Genomic DNA, 14232 nt, shown 5'->3' on the forward strand with positions numbered 1-14232 from the left:
GTTATGTGCTCGACATTTAATCTTTACACAAGAATTCAACGTATATTTATTGAACGGAAATCCTTTTACAATGTAGTTTAAAAAAACATCTTGGGCCGGAATAGCATCTGAGTGGACAACATTTACCGTGAACTGAATCTTGATTGAAAAGATAATCGAGGTAATATATGTAATGTTATTAATATTCTGAAGGATTTTTCGCCCGGTTTGATCACACTTTGGCAGGTGAACTATTAGAGATGCTTTTGAAGTTCTATACATGTACTATCCTGTTTCTCCGTAGGTAGTGGTGAACTTTTAAATGGTTATTTAACAATTTACCCCCTCGATACACAGTTCTAATTCACGGTCTATTGAAATTTTGCCATCTTTCTTTATCGGAACAGTAAAGTTAAGTCAACGATTACCAAGACATTACACAAGGTTATACAAGATTGTGATGTCATTTCTAGTGGTCATTACGTAACGTCAGGTCGAATCCAAAAGCAAACTATCAGAAAATAGGGCAAATCATTTATTCTGTTACCTAACATATTAACGATTGAACACATTCACCACAAGCAGATATCAATATTACATGGTGACCTTGTTCGGCCATATACCTTTAGTACATTGAAATTATATGTAGGGCACATGCATTCACTGCGCGGAACAATTAAGGACATATGTTGTAATGTTGCACAAGGATATACAGTCGGAACGGAAATGCGAGCGCCGCAAATATAAAAGTGCTTCGAGGAATCGGAGCTAAGTCCCGCTGTAGGCGGATTTGGATTATCTAAATGAAGGATGCCCTTGAAGATGGTGATAAATTGTATTGATTCAAAAAATAGCACAAAAAGTGTTTTATTATCATTCATAATTTGTAAAAATCGAAAAATTATTTGAAAAGTAGTACATTACCAATAAAAAAAAATATCAGAAAATTCTTTACATAACATACTTAAATACTCTTTTTTTCTTTTTTAGCTCTTTGTACTTCTGGAAGCTAAAGAAAACACTAGCAATCTTTCTTTTTAGCTCTACTGGTCAGAGACCAGGCCCCAAGACAATAAACTGAGAACAGGCTTAAGTCAAAATTTTGATTTTTTATATCTTGAGTTTTAAAGTGCTTAAAAATTTGCTATGTTATGTAATATTTCGATTCAAATATATAATGAAATTTTTGTTTCTATATCAAAATCATTTCAAAAGTTATTGTAGTTTGAAATTTTGACTTAAGTCTATTCTCAGTTTATGGTCTTGGAACCAGGTCCCAGGATCATGAAACAGACTTTTACTTAAGGTAGGATTCTTCTCACACAAAACTGTATTTCTTGTATTCAAAAATTAATGAAATTTTCACAGAATTAAGAAGACAGTATTAGTAAGTGATGGTATTAGTTAGATTAGTTTTGACCGTTTTATATCAGAGTCAAGGTCAGGTCAAGGTCATTACCTTTTCCCTGGTCATTAAGAATAAAAATAACTGCATCCAATCACGAGAAAGGGTCTTCTTTTTCAAAAGATTAAATGTTTTTTTTTTGGCATAAAAAGATGTTACCATATAGGGTCTATAAGATGATATTACCAAATTGACACAAATAGGTTAACAAAAATGGATTTTGGCTAATCCGAATTTTCTCTGTTTTTCTTAAATTTTTAGGATATTTAAGATATTTTTATATGCACCCTATATTTAAATTTTTCTTATTTTCACATATGGTAAAGCAGTCATATAGAGATACAAAATGATACAAAAACAAAAAGTTTTGACTGTTTACTAAGAGAGTAAAACACTTTCTATGGATTTTTGGCTCATATCTGTACTTAGAGTTGAAGCTTTTATAAAAGCTACCATAACTGTAGATTGTTTGGAAATTCATATTTATTTGATATATTTTAAAACTTTACTTTCTTATTATTAATTTAGCTAACATTTGAAAAAATCTTCTAGTCTTCTTTGATTGTGTAAAAATTATTACTATATTCGTAGTTTTATAATAATTTTGAGAGACAGAAATGAAGATATTTTCATACGCCGTCCTTCCGCCAAAAATATAGGCCCTGCTAGTTTTCGAACACAATTTACCATTTCCATTTAAAGTTGTACAATTGTGATGAGGAAAGAAAAATATGGTCTTTTAAATCTCTTTCACCTAAATATATAAGACATGTAAGCAAATATACATTGAATATTTCATCTACTCAGAAACCAGAGAAGAATCCTACCTTAAGTCAAATTTTTAATTGCCTGAAAAATGTTTCTTAATTATTGTACGATATCTCGCAGATAACAACACTTTTGTAAAGCAATATTAAGAAATATTTTAATTTTTGCCTAATTGACTTAATCAAAATTATAGTAAAATATGAATATTTTGACATAAGCTTAAAATGCTTTATGATCCTGGGGTCAGAAGAGCTTATGCGATATTAATGCGTCCGTCGTCCGTCCGTCCGTCAGTCTGTCTGTCCAGCTGTCTGTAAACAATTTTTCAAAATGCTACTCCTACAGTTTTGGTCTGATTTAAATATAACTTGGCACACAAGTAAACTAAACTAAGATACATAAATTGATGCATCGGTTTTGGATTTCGATGAACGGTGTTGCCATGGTTACTAAAAATAAAAATTTCTGTGAAATTCATTTAAAACGCTGCTCCTCCTACAGTTTTGGCCTACTTTCAATATAACTTAGCACACACGTAGACTACATTAAGATACATAATTAATGCATCGGTTTTTGACTTTGATGAACGGTGTTGCCATGGTTTCTAAAAATAGAAATTTGTGGGAAATTCCTTTAAAACGCTAATCCTCCTACAGTTTTGGTCTACTTTCAATATAACTTAGCACACAAGTAGACAACACTAAGAAACATAAATTAATGCATTGGTTTTTAATATCGATAAACGGTGTTGCCATGGTTACCAAAAATAAAAATTTCTGTGAAATTCCTTTAAAACACTACTCATCCGACAGTTTTGAACTGATTTCAATATAACTTGGCACACAAGTAGACTACACTAAGATACATAATTCTATTCATTGCTGCCTGTTGCAAAGTTTCAAATCCAAGTGCTTCTTTTCCTATGTTATACGTACAGACCAGTAGAGCTACAGTCTCATCAGAGACTTCTGGTTAGTTTGCTTTTTGTTTGTTCAGTTTCATTTTCTTAACCATGTGACAAAAATGTGTAATAGTTCTCTTTAATGTGAATAGAAAATTGGTGTGGCGTTTTTTCTGGAAGGATATAATATGTATCTTCTTTATGGCAGTTGCTGAAAATTCTATTTTATGTATCATTATTTATATGACCTTTTCCCATCGTTTTCCAAAGCTCTGAGAAAATGTTCAGACAAGTGGGATATGGTCAATCAACCGCAATTCATGTCCATGACTTAAAATATTGCGCAAAATTTCCACATGACCATAAGGTCAATCTGGCTTATAGTGTCCACTTAATCACAAAGACCGGAAGTTACAACACATTGTATAATTTGATACAGGACATGTCTGGTATACAGTTATATATCCCATGTTTACCCCCCCCCCCTCCCCCTCCCGTGGTTATCACTCATTGGATTTTTTTTTCTTCATATCCCACTGCTGTGACGTCACGGGTTTTACGTGAAAGTGATGTAGTAAAAACTAAGGCAGATTCGGATAGGAAATATATGGCGATAACGAACAGTATTCAAACTTAAATTTCCATTAAAGAATACAATAAACAGTGTAAAATATTGATAAAACGTGGGATAAAATAATCTAGTATGAATTGTTTTATCCAACTCGTTTATTAATCCCCTCGCGGCATAAAAAAGCACAAAAAAAATCATATACAACTGCCGCTTACTGACTTTTACTTGGAAATTAAGAAGTACACGGCTACAAATCAAGAGAAATCCCTTACAGTATATGTATGATACCTTTGGCCGTTCAAAATCCAGAAATCTTTGCTTCGTTAAGAGAGATTCAAACAATTTTTATTTATCTATCAGAGCATTAGCATTTTCTTTCGCAACTATATAAATGTACCGTGGTAATTGTTGCTCAAGATGTAAAGGGTCCTTTTTGGGTCTTTTTTAAACTAAAGTCCTAGTATCAAAGGTCTGATATACTTTTTAGCTACCACAGTGGCTGTGTCCTTTTCTAGAGATGAAGGAATAATGCCGTAATTCTGTATGTTTATTTTTTCTACAACGTTAGAGGGAATATATGTTACCTACACTGAGAATTGGAAGCTCTACAAATGCTGACTGACGTTTTTCATACTAATTGTAAGTCCATTATTTATATACTGGATTGACGACGGATTTTTCCATTATCATGATCATGATCATGACAAGGAGCACACGGCGGGTGTGACGGCAGGGTATGCTCACTCCTCCATGCCACCTGATTCCACCTTTGATGTTTTGGAGGTCCGTGTTAGCTCTCCTCTTATTTTGTAAAGTTTAATGGACTTTTGATCTTGAATGCTGTTTGTTATCTCCATATCTTTCATACTATTAGATTTAATGAAAGTTGAATAAAGTTGTTTTGTCTTGAAAGGAAAAAAATCAATTTAACTTTTTCTTGCAATATTCTCTAAAATAAAAGTACATTTATGATTAGGGACATTGCCTTTTTTTGTTAGAATAATGCTTTTTGGTTGAATAATTCAATAAGAATGGAGTGTACAAGACGAGTAAACGAATTCAATAAACAAAACCCTTTTAACATTAAGGCGACAGCAGCCGAATGGAAATTGAATATTTGGCCATTACCGATAACGTCGAAAAATAATGTTAAATACAGCTAAAGAATAATCATTGACAAGTCATCGTACTATCATGCTTGAGTTCCCCCCCTCTTTCTCTCTCTCTCTCTCTCTCGCACGCTCGCCTCGAAATATTTTATCACTTTTGTGTTGTTCCTAAATTTTCCCGGAATGCAAGGTTATAGAGATGGTCAGGATGACCAAACAAATTCGCAATATTGAATTTCATGTAATATATTTGAAACTGACCGACACAGACGCGATAATGGTCGGTATTTTGGCGAGAAACGGGAAATCTTAGCCCCTTTATCCTGCCTGTTTGTTTATATGACTTCGGCTGTAAGTAAGGGCATTTCAAATTACATAAACATTAGCATTTGTTTGACATAAAGGAGAGAAGCTGGGCATCCATCAAAGAGGGGTTTATCAGATTCTAAGTGATGACCACATGGTGTTAAATCTTGATTTGCCTCAAAATACCGCTTCGAATCTAGAAACAAAAGTACACCGTGATGAAAAAAAACTTCAAGACTATATCTTTAAGTCAAAATCACTGCTGGATGCATATAGAACTCGAAAACTGCATTGCTGGTCTTTTAATCATCTTGATGTCCCAAATGCGAGTTTTCAGAAAAGGTAACTTATGATACTTTTGATGCATTATCTGTTAATCGGCTGAATATTCTAATTAGAGGTGACCAAAGCTGGTCAAATAAACTATTTTTTTGTAGAAATGTTGAATTCCTCCCTCCAAATTGGAGTTGCTGATGTCTGGACAACACACAATACTGGCACAGATTACTTTTGGAAATGTCACGCCGGCGCAATCTGCTTCCTCCCTTCAATTATTAATCGCCCCAACTGTGTGCTAAATGACTAAATATCTAAAAATAATACAGAATGGGTCCCATACAACCCAGAACAAAGAGGGCAGTCCCTGCATCCGGATTGGGATGCATCTCCAATAACGCACCTATTGTTCGAGATCTCAATAGCCGCTTACGACATGGCAATAATATGTCCGGAGAATTCAATTAATTATATAATTCGATCGGCGTGGTCAACTTGTGTGAAATCCATAATTTACGACTGAATTGTTGCTTTCACTTCTTTGGCTGAGACGTGGGAAAACTAGTCATTAGAACCTGTCCGGGATATTTCTATGTTGGACACTTCCAGAGCTCTAATGCCATCAGGGACTTGTTGTCAAGTGTGCCAGCTTTTATAAAGCAGCTAGTACTTTTAAGGAACTCATAACAAGGCACAATTGTTTCGCAACTATTGCTGTCTAATTTTGTCCTAATCAATTGCTGACTCTGTGTCATTGTAAGACAACGTTTCCACGGCGAGGGATTATTGAATAATTTACATGTCAAAATCCACCTCGTTGTTTGCTCAGCGTAAGAGCAGCTATAGTAATTAAATTTTCATGAAGCATGCCTGTATCTGTGATTGTATTGTGTCATTTCTTGATTAAGATCACTGAAACTGAAGTCATGAAGTGTGATATGTGACACTTTTTAGCCCTGTAAAATATTAGACATTCAAAATATACAAAAATGCCATCAGCATCTTAATATGTGAAATGAAGAGGTTTTTGTATGTGTTAGCTCATTAAAAAAATATCCTCATAAACAATTTCTATAAATATCAAACTGAATAAGTTTACATTTGTTTCCAATGAAAAGAACAAGGCTTGTTGAACAATGTATAAAATTTGAAATAATAAAGGAAACCATGATTAAATCAGAGGCTGTCATAGATTGAAAATGTTTTTTTTTTATCGAATTCAATTTACTGTGAAATCATTTCATTTTGTGTTGGTTCAATATTCGTGTTATTCGTGAGTACCTTTCACACACGAATTCACACCCTCCACGAGTTAATAAAATACTGGAGTTATGCAACACTTTCTTTTTATAGTAATGAGTGAATGCACAGTATTCATCCAGACCAGAATATAGATACATTAACAATAGACATTCAATGCTTATATACATTTTATATACAAACTGATCAGAAGTACACGTACGATACCCCCAAAACGACAGAAAAATATTAAAAATAAAAAAAGGGAGGGGTGAATTATATCAGGGGATCAGACAGCATTATAATTTTCAGGATAAAGATGTGTTTTTTTGTTTTGTTTTTTTGAGGATGTTTGTTTTCGCTTTGATTGATTGATTATTGTTTTACGCCGAGTCGGTAATATTTCAGCCATATTTCTGCTGTTTTCGTTTTGAGTTGACATTATAGTCCTTAAAGATCTTTGAGACTCACGGAAGCTCTATAAGGACCAATCAAAAATTAGTTTTGAATTCTCTGTAAAGAATTGTCGAATTTGTTTTAACTAATCTAATACTTTTTGTATATCAATATTTTTAAAATCATTCTATCGAATTTAATCTGTTATAACAAATTTACTGAATTCTTCATAACGAACTCCAAAACATTTCAGATCTGTTAATTCAATTTCTTTATTGCAAAAGACATACGTCTTATAGCATTAATAAATTGTTAAAAACCCAAGATTTTTATGTACATTGAGAATAAAAATGGTTAAAAAAAATCACCTGCCTTACTCCGACATTACAGCTAAAACTTTTGTCGACAAGTTTTTCATTTTCCTATAATACTTAATATCTTTTAACATTTTTAATATATTGCTAACATTTGCCATTTATTTCACTGAATTGCAACTTGGTCCAAAATCCAATTCGCCGTATACAGTATCAAACGCTTGTTTGATGTCAACAAAAGCTAATAATATTTTGTTTTCTTTCTTTGAATTGCGATAGTTGATAGAATCTGTAATGTTTGCATGAAACGATATATTTTAAGTTATTTAGTTCTGAAGTCCGAATTTTTATTAAATTGATTTCAGATGCATAATATTCCAATTAGAATACGTAGGAACACTTTACTAAGCAAGTACATAACTTAATAAAGTTATGTTAAAAAGCCATTGTAGGATTGTTCTAGGATTTTTATACTGGCTTCATTAATCGTACATATGTATCAACCATTCCATTGGAACGTCCACTTTCATATATATAATTTTAAACAAATTAAGTAGCCTGGCATAAATATACATAATGTACATAAAATAGGTTCAAATATGGAAAATTAACAAACACGTTTTACCATATAAGGAAGAAAGCTCTCCAACTTAAGTAATTGTTCTTTTTATGTCAACCTTTGTGATTCTGATGCTCTATTTTTGTATTCCTTCCTGTATAGAGGGCGTTGCCTTGGGGGGGGGGGGGTTTCAAGGGCGAAGAAATCTTTATACATCACAATCGTGCAATAAATGTATGATGTATATTATCTATTTGCATAGAACAATCATTGTGAAATTCATGGTCTGCACAGTGTCTCCCCAGGGACTGCAAGGATGAACCAAAACCATTAGAATGTACAGCTATCTTCATAAGTCGCTAAACAGTCAACTGTGGGCAGGGTTTTTATAATAAGAAATGAACCCTGTACCAGAATAGGGTCCTTTTTCATGGTGTAGGCTCCAGGGAGATGCTATCAAAGTTGGTCGTTTGTTCAAAATGTATAATAACTTATAAAATCTTCTTTACCAGTGGAATTTAATCGGGATAATGTTTGCATGATAATATAGCGAATACTAGTACCCACTTTTTTCTTCAAATAGTAAAAGCCATGACTTCTCTTTTTCTGCTCGACTAGAAGTTTGAATTCGTCAATTTTTTGCAATTTTCTCTTCTTTTCGGGGTGAAGCTTTCATTTTTATTCACAAAAATTATCTTTTTTTTTTTTTTTTTTAATTTTTAAAAAAATTTTTTAATTTTTTTTTTTATTTTTTTTAAGAAAATGAGCTTTATATGAGTACAAATTACGCAAAAAATGTGAACAACTCAATTCGTAAGATTTTTCGAACATAAACCAATCTTATAGCAGTCTAAGAAAGAATAGACACTCTAGATATAGAGTAGTATCCTTTTAAAATAGTATAAAACATCTATGCATTTTGTTCCTAAAGTGAAAATATGCTAAAAGATTATAACATTACTACTGTATAGCTGATATACGTAATGAATAATCATGCATTACATTCTTCAGGTTAGGAAACACATGCATTTATTTACTAAATAATATGAGATTTTCTTTGTAAACAGATACATCAAGAATTATTCAAAGGAATCATTGGGCATGGTCAGGTGGCTTTTTTGAAGCGATTGTGATTTTGAGTGATAAAGAAACTAATTATGACCAGGAATGTCGTTTTTTGCCATCAGATGACACGAGAGGGGGGCTTTTAATTTAGATGACCCGCGTGTGTCCTGTCACACGAGGGCAAATAAAAAAAGAATATACAACTCGTAAATACACGAATAGGCCTGGGCAGAACAATGGCCACCCGAATGTGTCCAATGGTATTATTTTCCTTGTGCCGCATCTGGCACGAGCAGGAATAGTTTCTTTTATTTGACTTCTAAAACACAATAAAACAGATTTTTTTCAAAAACGTCAACATAAAACAAAGATTGAAAAGCGAAAAATTAATGATAACAGTGTTCTATAAATATTCATAAGCATTATGCTTCTTTATCGAGGCAAGTAATGTGAAACTGATGAGTGGGTGATTAAATGATATGAATTTGTGTTTTTCATTTGCGAAAGGTAATTTTTTGGATTGGTAAATGAGAGACCCTTCTCAGTAGGAAGACGGCTTTGACCACGGGTCACCTTTGGTCATTCTTTGTAAGCGATCATCATGGGATTAATTTCACCTGCACTCCTCGAAAATGACCTCTTGAAGTCTGAAATCGTTTGGGGAGAATGAATAAAATGATCCTCAACATTTCTTTTGCAAAAGTTATAATAAATATTATGCAAAATTTCTTTAAATTAAATAGTGTTTTTCTTTATGTTCAATTGTTCAATACTGTTTTAATTCTAACAAATAAATAAATTAATTAAACTTTTATTCCCCCACATCTTCATACACTTCATATCGGATACTCTTTTCATCATATTTAAAAATATCAACAGATTTGTTTAAAATCTAAATGTAACGTTATTAAATGGGAATTTCTATGCCCTCTTCCTTTCTCCTGTCTAACCCTCAAACCACAAAACTTAAATCTGACTGAAACCCCTTTGTGTTTGGGAGTTGCATAAGAATTTGGCCAGGTTATGTCATTTACAAATAAAAACTGTTCACGGTCCGAAGCTATACCAAGCAGAGGTCTGAGTTCTATTGTGTGACTCAGTCTGTAAATGTTGAGTAATTCACTAGGTTACTTCGACTTTTTAACAGTTCGTTAAGTCACCCGCCATAACTTCTTACATAACGTTGATGGGATCAAGTGTTTCGGATACAAAGTCCCCCACGTGACCATCTGTGAGAGAGAACGAATACACAACTGGCTTTAGCAACATTTCCCATTGTTAATTTTACAAAAATAATATACTTGTTCAGAATTGTTACTCAATATGCTTAGGAAAAATTATGCAAAATCTGAAGGGGAATGGAATCCCAATAGCTCATCATTTTGTGTAAAATTAAGCCCGAATAAAACTTAATCCATTATGGTTAGGTCAAGCCTCGTAAGAGATCAGGGGGACAATACTTATCCATGTAACGGATGACCGGTAGACGCAAGATCAAGAGCATTAAACCTCTCTTTTTGTAGAAGTAAACCATTTATTGTGTAAGTTCAAATACATTACGATATTTATCAGTTTATTATGAATCTAAAAATAACGCTATTGCACAAGCACATTCACTATATTTATATATAATGTTTACGAGCGATATATTATTTTCAAACAATACCTTTTCATAAATACTAACTTTACTTTATGAGTATTTTCCTCAAATTAGCGCTTAACAATTCTCGTCATCAAAAGTACTAAATCTGTGATGTTTCCCTCGTAGATTAAGGTTGTGTTGCTCGCACCTGCCATGTTATAATTGCAATAACGTGAAAACAGTCTTTTATTATGTTGTACAAATTCACGTAAACTCATCATACCCGGTATTATTAACATTGAACATTGAGTAACGGTGAAGCATGTAATTGCCAATTCCCTGGTCTTTGTTGTGCAATAAGATGCAGGTCGGGAGAACTAATCACTCTTACGTCATCGACAGCAAGAGAGACTTACTTATAGGGCTGCACTGTATTGCTTTGAAGTCGATCAATTTCACATGCTTGACCTCGCTAAATAATTACCTTATGACTGAATTATTACTGCCCTATTGTTTCTGGGAATAATTGAGTAAATTAACATGAAGTCATACTCTACATTATATATGAGTTAATTCTCTCCAATTTGTTTCGCAGATTTACTTAACTTACTGAATATGTCCATTTTATGTTTAATTTAAATATATCGCTAAAGTGAGAGCATTACAAGTTGAACTTTAGTTTTCAATCATTTCTTTTCAACATTGATTGTATTTTTTCTATAAAAAACGAACGATTTCTAAGCACTATTGTCATTAATTGATGAGAAAAAAAATATAGTCCTTAACGGTCTTACAAATCAAACATTATATATATATTTTTTAAACATGTAAGTATAACTGTTCCAACAAGTATAGGAGACTATTAGAGCTGGATGTATTTCAGTTGCATCTACCGTTTTTTTTTTCCTCTTTCCCACGGCCTTCTTAAAACTGACCAGTATTCCAAATTACAGCACATAATTTTGTTGAGAAAAATTCATGTGCAAGGGGTTTCGATGACCCGGTCGTTCAGCTCAAAATTTAAATGTGAACACGTGCTTCGCTATTCGGACTGAATCAATCTTCCTTGTGATGCCATTAATCGCAACGGCTAGGTCATAGCGCACCGTCCGTGTGTTACTCAATTTCACTGCACATGTTCACACTTAGGGGGGAAGCGGGGGTACCAAAAGTTTACCATCCAGTGGCTCTGGTCAGCATCACCTTAATTCAGTCTTCAAAAGAACTCCTTAAGAAGGGCGCGATTGGTGTTGACAGCTTATGATAGAACATCAAGGCGACCGTGCAACAGGTTATTTTAGGGTTAACTATAAAAAATACTAAGATTAAGGATTCCGCTTCTCAACCAGGAACTATAACTCTTAAAAAATTAGAATTAAAATAAAGAATTCTCAATCGAGTTTTCGCGCAAACAAATTTAATTATGTTTTTAACATGATTCATAAAGATTTTACAATAAATCAAAAACGGTAGTTCTATTAGTATTAATTTTGCATTCCGAGAAGTACATTTTATCGTCATTTTAAGAGAAATTGAATTTTCTTTCTTCTTCCTCAGAAGCCAGTTTTTCATTATCATGAAGGAAAAGGGATGAAAATAATAAAAAGTGATCGATTTCATAAAAACTACAAACATATCGTATGTTAACTTTTTAAACACCTAAACATTATATGTTAACCGACACCTGCAAAAAAATGAAGGGGATTTCATAAAAACTACTATGTATTGAAATCTAAAGTGAACTGTGAAATTTTTTCTGTAAACTGGACATATCGTATGTTAACTTTTTAAACACCTAAACATTATATGTTAACCGACACCTGCAAAAAAATGAAGGGGAATCATATGCTAAAAGGAGGAAACTTACCCCGTTGACCGGTCACACTTGCCTTGAGTCCTATGTATTGAAATCTAAAGTGAACTGTGAAATTTTTTGCATGTATAGATATCAATGAAGTTTATAAAAGAACTAAAATATAGCAAAAATATAAAACCAAATATTTTTCCAGGTCCTGGACATAGCCTAAAATATAACTGATGACCGGATGTCAATAAGAAAATGTATACTGTACTTGGTGGTTTTATTCACATGTCATGTTGTAAATTTTGAATTTACCGGGCGGCAGTAAATACAAAATTTACAACATGACAACTCATGTTGTAAATTTTGTATTTACTGCCACCCGGTAAATTCAAAATTTACAACATGACACACATATCCTGTAATTTATCTGTGATTGAGATTTTCCCCAGAGAGTTATGTATATGATTAATTATGTAAGGAGTTCATGAGAATGACATCGGTATATAGTAAATATTGCATATAGGATTATTTTCGCCCCGCTTTATTTTCGCTCTTTTACACTTGCAAACAACTTTGCTCCGTCTGAAATTTGTCTAGTTACATTTCTGTTAAAGAAATTGTACAGTATTCTTTAAATTCACCCAACCGAGGGTAGGGCGAAAATAAAACGGGGCCAAATTTTCTCTGTATACACTAGTACCATATACGTATTATTTTGTGAATTGAGTGACATTTTGTGAGCTTTTACAACTGTTGATTTTTGAGAACATTGTAGTTTGTACTACATTAAACCATCCCGTACTGTTGCTTTTTTTCTATGAAAGTTTTAAAATAAAGCCTTATTTTAGTTTCAAAATAAAGCCTTACATTAGTTTCAAAATAAAGCCTTATCATACACCCAAGTATGATCAAAAAAGTGCTAAAATTTGTTTTCCATTGTTATCATACAATTTGTAGGAGCCAAACACACTTAATATCATGAAAAAAATTGGCATAGGCCAATAAAGTGAGAAAATCATGCATACTTGGAATACAATGCAGATTTTTAGGAAACCCTTGGGTAATCTAAACAGAATGGCAAATGCTAAGTTTCAGAGCCTATATAATGTTGAATCATGTGCTGTATCGAGACCCGTCCTTGAACGCTGAATGTAGGAAGAAGCGGCGGGCAGTATTAGTAACTCCCACCATGGATATGCCAGAATTTGACACAACTGTTCCTCGTTCGTCTGAATCACGCCCTATTGCGTGCGGCGAACTCACCAGCAGGAAGTCGTGTACTGAAGCTTCTACAGTGTTATGGCGACTTTCTTTGAGAATAGAATTGGGTCATAATAGTTATTAAAGATTTGCACATAAAGGCAATGATAAAATAGAATTGAAATTTGACTTGTAAAATAAATATTATAAATCTGTCCCACTTAGAATGGGATAACTTATTTACTGAGGGGGGTAAAATGAAAAACATGTTTCTAAGTCTTGTGTCTTGATGATCTTTAAATGCACAATGTTATAGTTTTTTAATTGCAAAACTTTGTTAAAGTTTTGAATTTCTTAAATTAAAAAATAGTGGTAACATATATGCCATTAGGGAAACAAGAGCACTCAGGTTCAAAAGAGATTTATGGTATACACAGTACATTTAGTACTTTTTTTGTCTCAATCTGTGCTCAGTAAAACAAGTTTATAATTGACTAAGCGCTCGCGCCATTTTCATGTCTGAAATGCACCGTTTTATTGCTTGTGATACAACATATATGGAAAAAAGTATGTAAACGCACATTTTTGTTAAATTATGCATGTATACCAGATAATTTTTCCGAATGGCATGCTCATAACACACATGCTTAAGGTACTGATAACCTGTTTTTATGATTTATGGCAATGCCTCTAATGGCGTTTCCCTAGGAGAAATATACTCTTTATAAAACTATTAAGTTAATATAAGAAGACAGTTA

The sequence above is a fragment of the Saccostrea cucullata genome, unplaced genomic scaffold (genome assembly GCF_032062105.1).
Source record: "Saccostrea cucullata isolate Sc308-1 unplaced genomic scaffold, CSIRO_AGI_Scuc_v1 ctg500, whole genome shotgun sequence".
NCBI lineage: Eukaryota > Metazoa > Mollusca > Bivalvia > Ostreida > Ostreidae > Saccostrea > Saccostrea cuccullata.